The sequence below is a fragment of the Coregonus lavaretus genome (genome assembly GCF_964263955.1).
Source record: "Coregonus lavaretus genome assembly, chromosome: 6".
NCBI classification, from domain to species: Eukaryota; Metazoa; Chordata; class Actinopteri; order Salmoniformes; family Salmonidae; genus Coregonus; species Coregonus lavaretus.
In genome coordinates, this window is record NC_139993.1 from 61,178,247 (window position 1) to 61,188,342 (window position 10,096).

The 10,096-nt window shown below is 41.4% G+C and overlaps 1 long non-coding RNA gene across 1 annotated transcript; it reads right to left on the minus strand.

Moving 5' to 3' along the window:
* Positions 1–8,382: 8,382 nt before the first annotated feature.
* On the minus strand, positions 8,383–9,638 carry LOC311130786. Its single transcript, XR_014613394.1, has 3 exons — positions 9,479–9,638; positions 9,184–9,362; positions 8,383–9,064 (listed from the first exon to the last, which is right to left on the minus strand). It is a non-coding gene; the product is annotated as an uncharacterized lncRNA (long non-coding RNA).
* Positions 9,639–10,096: the final 458 nt, after the last annotated feature.

The window sequence follows — 10,096 nt, forward strand, 5'->3', positions numbered from 1 at the left end:
CCGTAACCACATGTGTGAGGTGTATACTTTTATTTCTAAGTAGATTTGTTGAAGACTACCAAGAAACACTCTGTGTGACCCTGATTTAGCCCACTGCAGTAAAAGGTTAACCGGTTCCCATGCTTTTAAAATAACAGTTCAGTTCCGGAACAGTATAGATAACTTAGGTTCCCGGTTCTGATTCTGTTCACTGAACTGGTTCCAACCCCTCGTATTAAAGCAGTTATGCCACTATTAACACAGCAATGCCATTTTAATGATACCTGTTGTCCTGCTTTGTTGATGGTCTGTCTATCAGTCACTAACTGAAAGCAATGTCAAATCACTCCCACAAAAACGCAGCAAACCGCCTATGCTAAGCCCTCACTCTGCCTGCCAGCTGAACATCTTTGCCAATGTGTGTGAGTGTCGGCTACCTGCCCCTCCCCCTCCGAAACTTAGTCTACTGTAGCCCCTCCCCCTCCGTGACATAGTCTACTGTAGCCCCTCCCCCTCCGTGACATAGTCTACTGTAGCCCCTCCCCCTCCGAAGCATAGTCTACTGTAGCCCCTCCCCCTCTGAAGCATAGTCTACTGTAGCCCCTCCCCCTCTGTGACCTAGTCTACTGTAGCCCTCCCCCTCCAAAACTTAGTCTACTGTAGCCCCTCCCCCTCCACGGCATAGTCTATTGTAGCCCCTCCCCCTCCAAAACTTAGTCTACTATAGCCCCTCCCCCTCCGAAGCATGATCTATTGTATCCTACTGACGTTACAAGCGTTATTCAGAAATTAGGGAGAGAGATTTTTAATTAGAGAAGAATGGTTTGACTTTTTCAATGCTAGTTAAGGATACTATAGTTATCACGCTTCACATTGGATTTATTAACTGTAAAAAGGTAAGACTTGTTTTATTTTAATTCTGGTGCCGCTCTGCACACACAAGCTTGTTAGCTAGCTAGCTCTGGTCCAACGTTAAGCCAACTCTCTGAAGTTCAAAGACATTCAAAGTTCCTTCATAGTAGCCGCTCCTCCGTAGGTATAATTCTGTGGGCCTACAGTGTCTTCAGAAAGTATTCACACCCCTTGTTCTTTTCCACATTTTGTTGTGTTACAGCCTGAATTTAAAATCGATTAAATGTAGATTTTGTGTCACTGATCTACACACAATACCTCATAATGTCAAAGTGGAATTATGTTAAAATATATATATATATGAAAAGCTGAAATGTCTTGAGTCAATAAGTATTCAACCCCTTTGTTATGGAAAGCCTCAATAACTTCAGGAATAAAAATGTGCTTAACAAGTCAGATAATAATTAACTCTGTTTGCAATCATGGTGTTTAACATGATTTTTTGACATGACTACCGCATCTCTTTACCCCACACATACAACTATCTGTAAGGTCCTTCAATCAAGCAGTGAATTTCAAGCAGATTCAACAACAAAGACCAGGGAGGTTTTCCAATGCTTCTCAAAGAAGGGCACCTATTGGTAGATGGTAAAAAAAAAAGCAGACATTGAACATCTCTTTGAGCATGGTGAGGTTATTACACTTTGGATGGTGTATCAATACACCCAGTCACTACAAAGATGCAGGCGTCCTTCCTAACTCAGTTGATGGAGAGGAAGGAAACCGCTCAGGGATTTCACCATGAGGCCAATGGTGATTTTAAACCAGTTACAGAGTTAAATGGCTGTGACAGGAGAAAACTGAGGATGGATCAACAACATTGTAGTTACTCCACAATACTAACCTAAATGACATAGTGAAAAGAAGGAAGCCTGTACAGAATACAAACATTCTAAAACATGCATCCTATTTGCACTAAAGTAATACTGCAAAAAATTTGGCAAAGCAATACAATTTTGTCCTGAATACAAAGTGTTATGTTTGGGGCAAACCCAATACAACACATTACTGAGTACCACTCTCCATATTTTCAAACATAGTGGTGGCTGCATCATGTTATGGGTATGCTTGTCATCATTAAGGAGAAAAAGGAAACGGCATAGAGCTAAGCACATCCAAAATCCTAGAGGAAAACCTGGTTCAGTCTGCTTTCCACCAGACACTGGGAGACGAATTCACCTTTCAGCGGGACAATAACCTAAAAGGACAAATCTACACTGGAGTTACTTACCAAGACGACATTGAATGTACCTGAGTGGCCTAGTTACAGTTTTCAATTAAATCGGTTTGAAAATCTATGGCAAGACTTGAAAATGGCTGTATACCAAGGATTGATGCAGGAGGATGAATTTCAGTTTATTTTTCTGTCTTTAATGAATATGTATGTAAATGTTAATTTAATGGATTTAAATGCCAGGCTGTAAGGAAGCAAAAAATTGGCTAAGAGGGTGGACACTTTTTACAAGCACTATCTCCCTCACACGGCTGATGACATTCAAACTGATATCAGCGGCATAAGGCAATTTCACTGATGCATCATTTTACCATTGAAGCAACGTTTAACAGGGATTGGTACTCACAATAATTTAACCACAAGTGCAAATTACTACCAAGCTTATCGCGTTTCTGGTGCTGAGAGTTAGGCTAGAGCCCAACAATCAACACAGTGGGAAAATAATGATTCACTGAGCAGAATTAACAGAGACTTTCGAACGCAAACCAGTAAGTACTGTAGCTGATATTTGATTTATGCTAATTACTAGTAATCAACAGTAGGATTAAGGTACTGTTTGTGTGTGTTACGTAATAAAAAATAATAAAAAATAAAAATATATATTCAGACCCCTTGACTTTTTCCACATTTTGTTACGTTACAGCCTTATTCTAAAATTGATTAAATTGCTTTATTTTCCCTCATCAATCTTCACATACTACCCCATAATGCAAAGCAAAAACAGGTTTTTATGTTTGCTAATAAAAAATAGAATACATACGTATTCAGACCTTATACTCAGTACTTTGTTGAAGCACCTTTGCCAGCGATTACAGCATCGAGTCTTCTTGGGTATGATGCTACAAGCTTGGCACACCTGTATTTGGGGAGTTTCTCCCATTTTTATAGCAGATCCTCTCAAGCTCTGCCAGGTTGGATGGGGAGCGTTGCTGCACAGCTATTTTCAGGTCTCTCCAGAGATGTTCGATCGGGTTCAAGTCCAGGCTCTGGCTGGGCCACTCAAGGCTTGTCCCGAAGCCACTCCTGCGTGGTCTTGGCTGTGTGCTTAGGGTCGTTGTCCTGTTGGAAGGTGAACCTTCGCCCCAGTCTGAGGTCCTGAACGCTCTGGAGCAGGTTTTCTTCAAGGATCTCTCTGTACTTTGCTCCATTAATCTTTTCCTCAATCCTGACTAGTCTCCCAGTCACTACCACTGAAAAACATCCCCACAGCATGATGCTGCCACCACCATGCTTCACCGTAGGGATGGTGCCAGGTTTCCTCCAGACGTGACGCTTGGCATTCAGGCCAAAGAGTTAAATCTTGGTTTCATCAGACCAGAGAATCTTGTTTCTCAAAGTCTGAAAGTCTTTAGGTGCCTTTTGACAAACTCCAAGCGGGCTGTCATGTGCCTTTTACTGAGGTATTTTTTTAAATTACTTTTTAATTTTATTTTAAATAGATCCAAATGACAGAAACTGACTTCTGAACATGGCCGTTCGAGTCAGAACTTTTTGAACTTATTCAATCAGCTTCAGCATTTGCTGTGCTCTCTCTCTCTCTCTCTCTCTCTCTCTCTCTCTCTCTCTCTCTCTCTCTCTCTCTATCTATCTTTCTCTCTCATCATCAAAACACACTCCTTTTTCTTTCCTTCTGTTTTGTAGATGGGCCTTCAACCGCAGGCAGCTTCTCCAGCAGTAGCTTCTCCAGCAGTAGCTTCTCCAGCAGTAGCTTCTCCAGCAGTAGCTTCTCTAGCAGTAGCTTCTCCAGCAGTAGCTCACACAGCGGTTCCTCTAAAGGCACGTTACCATAGAGAAGTTAGAGGATGTGGCAGCAGGGCATGTTTACAAAATCAACAACTACCTCGATGACATGTACACACCAAGGAACATCGACGTCATTATGAAGGAAGTGGACAAAATATGAGGCCACACAATTCCCTATAACCTCCTTGGAAACAACTACGAGCATTTTGTTACTTACCTACGTAGCCGAGGAAGTGGTGCTAGTAGCCGCGGAAGTGCTGCTAGTAGCCGCGGAAGTGCTGCTAGTAGCAGCGGAAGTGGTGCTAGTAGCCGCGGAAGTGCTGCTAGTAGCCGCGGAAGTGCTGCTAGTAGCCGCGGAAGTGCTGCTAGTAGCCGCGGAAGTGCTGCTAGTAGCCGCGGAAGTGCTGCTAGTAGCCATGCTAGAAAATAGGTTAATTGGGTGTCTCATGAGTCCATGTGGAAATGTCAGCAATGCCAGATGTCCTTCCATAGTCAAATTAATAAAGTACAATCTCAAAGGCCAATGTGGTTGTGTGGTCATTTCCCCCTCAAAGCAAGCAGAGGTATTTCAATTGAATAGTTGATTAGGCTACTTGATGTTTAAAGGGTTTATGTATCAGGCTACTTTTTGTTCATCAGGTCTACATTGACTATTTTCATGTAAACTGTTACCAAATATTCTGTCAATGTATTAGGCCCATTTTTACTTTAACGGCCAGATTGCCTGACCCACATTGAACCTACTCCTGAACTAAATACCAGGGTCAATGGGATATTTTAAGTGATTCTTAGTCCAGTTCTAGGCTTAATTTGGGTCTGTGAAAAGCACCTTTAAATGTTCTGAACTTGTTCCTTGCATACAGTAACATAAAAGGTTTTTGATGATATCAAGATTGTTACGTTCCCCAGCAAGAAAACCAAATAATGTCGCTCAAACAGAAGGGGGAACTAACAAAGAGTCACTGACAACAACCAAAATGAAACAGGAGGGGTTTTAGGAGGGGTTCTGAAAGACACTCATAGGGGGTGTCCACTGAAAGTTGACTAGCAACAACAACTGGGACCTAAAAGACGCCCACCATGAGCACCCAGTAAATTTGCCCAAGAAGAGGCAAAAAAAAAAAAAAAAACACACCAAACTTAAAGACAGGAAGCAAACCAAAACGTTTAGCAAAATAAAAACAGGGAAGATCAGACAAAGGAATGTTTTTCCAGAAATCAAATAGGGAGCGCCAACTAAAGGTGATGGACCCTCCACATCTCAAAACAATTGGAGCACTTGGCCAACACATAATGACTAACGAGGTGACACCAATCGGTGCACCCTACGCGCAAACATGATATACGGGCTAAAGTCCAACCTCAAAACATAAATGGAAAAAACAAAAACCTGTAACAAGATGACGATGTTTATCTACATTAAATAAAGATTACAAATGTTAAGGTCCTGAGTACCAAATCATGAGATATTCTGCTAAATGTTCTATACAACAGGTTTTCCAGACGACCAACAGGGGGCTGTAACAGTTTTACTTCCTGTGTATGGTCATCAATGTGCCAGTGTGATTGAGAATAAATAACTCCTAAAATATTTTAAAATACCAGATTAATCTTTTATGCATGTTGCCATGTTATATCTCTGAAAATGTTGAAGATTACAAACCCCAAACAAGTCCTAAAAGAAGACTTGAGGACTGGCTTCATGTTAGAACACTGACTGATCTTGTATTGTCTACATGGCCCCCTCTATTGGCCAATCATATGAGGTACATTGTATTGTGCTTAATCAATATCCGCTTTAGCCATAGCCACAGGAAGTAGGGGTGCTGAGGGTGCTGCAGCACACAACCCAGTCTCTCATTAATTATGTACCATAAGTACAAGTATTATTTTATTTTAATTAGTTATGTGAAGTGCTTTATCATCTTGTATACTGGAAGTGATCTTTATTCACTCTGGCCAACATTGTTGTTGTATAATGTGACGTAACGTTAGCTTGTTGGTTCCCAGGAGCGTGTAGGCCTTTTAGCTAGCTGTTTAAAAATCTACTCGCAATCAATAATGTCAATCGTGTAAATACATGGAAATACTTTTTAGCTAATTATTTATTTATTTCAGACTCATGACTTAAGTGGCGGGCTGTGAGTGACATACTGTGAAACTCGATCTCCCATGATTCCGTAGTACTGGAACTGACCATATAATCAATCAACTTAATTATGTTGTATTCCGGAACCAACCGTAAGAAAAAACTATTACTCTGCATATATTATTCTGCATATATTACTCTGCATATATTACTCTGCATATATTACTCTGCACAGTCATTCTGTGTTTTACCTGACATATATTACTCTGTATCTATTATTCTGCATATAATGTATAACAATAGAAGAAACAATAGTATTTTTCATGTTAATTAGATCTGTGATAGTGTAGCTAGTTTATTTATTGGCCTGTATGTGTCCAATAGAAAAAAGACTGGTATGTCCTTTCTGCACAACCATTAAAATGATCAGTGAGAAAAAATGAGAAAATCCTTTGAGCCTTAGTAGTTGTCTCAGTGAAACATTGTTGACAGTATATTGAAATGTTATTCACAGTACACTCAGAGTGCTTTGGGGCACCATTTGTGCCTGTAGGGGAACTCTCTAAAATAAAGGATCCAGATCAATCAGCGTCCGTGGCAACATCAGTGGACTAGACTAGGAAAGTTTAATGTCCAAGTCTACAGGGGCAACAGGGATGTGACCAAATATAGGTCACCTCTATTTGACCTAGTTATTTTCAAGTACAGTCAGTATAGTCAATTCCATCATCAATTTAGTAAATTTGTGAATTTAGTAAAGGGTGTTTTAAATTACAGAAAACCACAAAGCAAGCAATTGCATTTATTTTTAGTTTTTATTCTGTTCATAAATGGGCAGAAAGAATTCCTCAGATGGAAGCCATGCTGCTGGTAAGTAGGCTGCTATGCCAGAGTTCTATAACTATTACTATCTATTGGGACATACAGTGCCTTGCAAAAGTATTCATCCCCCTTGGCGTTTTTCCTATTTTGTTGCATTACAACCTGTAATTTAAATGGATTTTTATTTGTATTTCATGTAATGGACATACACAAAATAGTCAAAATTGGTGAAGTGAAATGAAAAAAAATAACTTGTTTAAAAATATTCTCAAAAATAAATAACGGAAAAGTGGTGCATGCATATGTATTCACCCCCTGTGCTATGAAGCCCCCTAAATAAGATCTGGTGCAATCAATTACCTTCAGAAGTCACATAATTAGTTAAATAAAGTCCACCTGTGTGCAATCTAAGTGTCACATGATCTCAGTATATATACACCTGTTCTGAAAGGCCCCAGAGTCTGCAACACCACTAAGCAAGGGGTAGCCAAGCAAGCGACACTATGAAGACCAAGGAGCTCTCCAAACAGGTCAAGGACAGAGTTGTGGAGAAGTACAGATCAGGGTTGGGTTATAAATTAATATCTGACACTTCTTATTTGTTATTTATGTTGTTGTTGGTGTATTTTACCCCCTTTTTCTCCCCAATTTCGATCTTGTCTCATCGCTGCAACTGCCCAACAGGCTCGGGAGGCGAAGGTTGAGTCATGCGTCCTCCGAAACATGACCCGCCAAACCGCGCATCATAACACCCACCCGCTTAACCCGGAAGCCAGCCGCACCAATGTGTCGGAGGAAACATTGTTCAACTGACGACCGAGGTCAGCCTGCAGGTGCCCCGGCCCGCCACAAGGAGTGGCTAGAGCGCGATGAGCCAAGTAAAGCCCCCCCCCGGCCAAACCCTCCCCTAACCCGGACAACGCTGGGCCAATTGTGTGCCGCCCTATGGGACTCCCGATCACGGCCGGTTGTGATACAGCCCGGGATCGAACCCGGGTCTGTAGTGACACCTCTAGCACTGCGATGCAGTGCCATTCCCATCACTTTTGATGATTGTTTACTCATTACTCACAAAAATATCACTTGGCCTACTAAAGAAGTTCAGACCAATCCACTGCTCATAACCTATGTCAATCAGAATTGTGCCAGGTGCCTATCTTAGGCTATAGTTGGTGAACTGTATACTGTAAAATTCTCTTCTTTTTTTATACCATGAGTATATTAATTGACATTAAGTATTTTGGTAAAACAACTATCAAATCATATGCTGCTGTAAATAGGCATTCCTTATTGTCCTACATCAGCCAGTAAGCTTCAATAGGACACATGGAGAGAGACCCTATGTCCTATCATTTGAAATTATGGGGTAGGGTACCATGCACTGCTGAAATATATGGGTTGGGCAACAGTACGTTCCACTCAATATAACATAGAAAGAAGTGATAGGCTATTGTTAGATTTGGCAAGTGACATTTTAGAAAGGTGATGTACTTATGTTGCAAGGGGCAGCAATGTCTTACAGAATGCTGAACCAACACTTTTTATTACATCAACATAATTCATTCATACTATGTAATCGATTGAAACACACACAGAGCTGTTAGTGCTTAATGCATTTATTTATTAAGACCTTTACTTTATTTATTTTAGCAGTCCCATTGAGACCAAGGACTCTTTTGCAACTCCAAATTACACAAAAATCACAATCCCAGCAGCATAAAAAATACCCCAAAATATATAATAATAAAATAACATTTAGAACAGCCACAGTCCTCAGTAAAGAGGTCCTCAGCCAACAGTCTGAGCTGTGATGACGTCGCCATAGTCTAGGAGAGGAGGTGAGGAGAGGAAACATGGCAACAAATGCGTTGAAATTAGACATTCCTTCTCCACTAGCATGTCATCAGGCAAATTACATTTCCCTGGATGGGTTCAGAAGGCGTGGGGTCAGGGGTCAACGTCGGGAGACCAGGCTGCTCCCGAGGGAGGTGGTGGCGGCCTTCTCCCTCTTCTGCGGGAGAGAGCGAGACCGAGAGAAAGAGGCAGGGGTGGTGTATGATTTCATAATGAATAGCATTCGTCATCTGAGCTCTCAGAAATAGGACATCTATCTTCATCTGAGTTCTCGTCTACATCAGAGTCATCAAAAATAGCCCCTTCTCCCAGAATCAGCTTGTGGTAGGCGTTCCTGGTGTTGTCTTGGTCTTGTGTCGGTACACTCAATCTTCTCTTCAGTAGTCAGATATGGCCAATCCTCCCTCCCTTTGACAACTCCACTGCATTGCCTAAAAGTCACATGTAAAGCAGTAAATTATTTACAATTCCACTACACAAAATAGTGTGGAGGATATTTGTAAAGCAAGACAAAACGTTAAGTCCAAAAATAGTATAAACCTCAACTAACTCTGATCTTGCAGCTGTCGGGACAGTTCCTCCAGAGTTCCCGCTGCTCTTTGTAGGCTCCCCCAGTGCCTCTTCATCTCCTGCCCCAGTGCCTCTTCATCTCCTGCCCCAGTATCCTCTCTTCCTCCTGCAGTCTGTTCACCAACATCAGTTTGTCCAAGATGGCAAAATGGCCGTTGCCTGTGAGATGTAAACGCAGAGGTATATAACAGAACAACTGCAATGATTGCAGCCTACGCTGAAGGTAAAAAAAGTAATCACAATAGATACTGTACCTTCTGCAATCATATACTTACTGGTGCCAAGTCTCTCCCAAGGCCACACACAGTTGTCAGTACTGAGCAGGTCATCCACTGTGGGGCGCCTAAACTCTGCCTGCTGCTCATGAAGTTCAACAATGGCGGCTGTCAAGGTTGCCTTGTCCTCAACTATTTTTCTCAGAATCTGATGCCTCCTCTTGAATATATTCAGATATATTACATGACCATAAGTTACAGAGCTACTATAGTGGCACAAACAAAGAGAGTACAACGCAATCAACTCATTTCTAAAGCATTTGTTGTCATGCAGTTATAACATTACACAAGGCATGCAGAGTTGTGGCTCACAAGGTAGTCTGTTGTTTATGGTCAGGTAATTTCTCAGTTTAATGAAATGTTTTGCATTAGATCAATTAATAACATAGGCCATGCCTACATTTGATCATAAACATGGTCTGATGTGTGTATGACTAATGCATTTTCTTTCACAAATCAGTTTTACTGCTTGATTAATAATGTGTTTGAGGTCGTATTGTTGGTGGGCCTTACCTGTCAAACGGTAGAGGAAGTGTTTCCTCTGTTTCACACAGGTGAAGCCCGTCAGTCTTCTTCTGGAGATGCCCCGTCTGACTATCCTGAAATATGGCTGTCAAA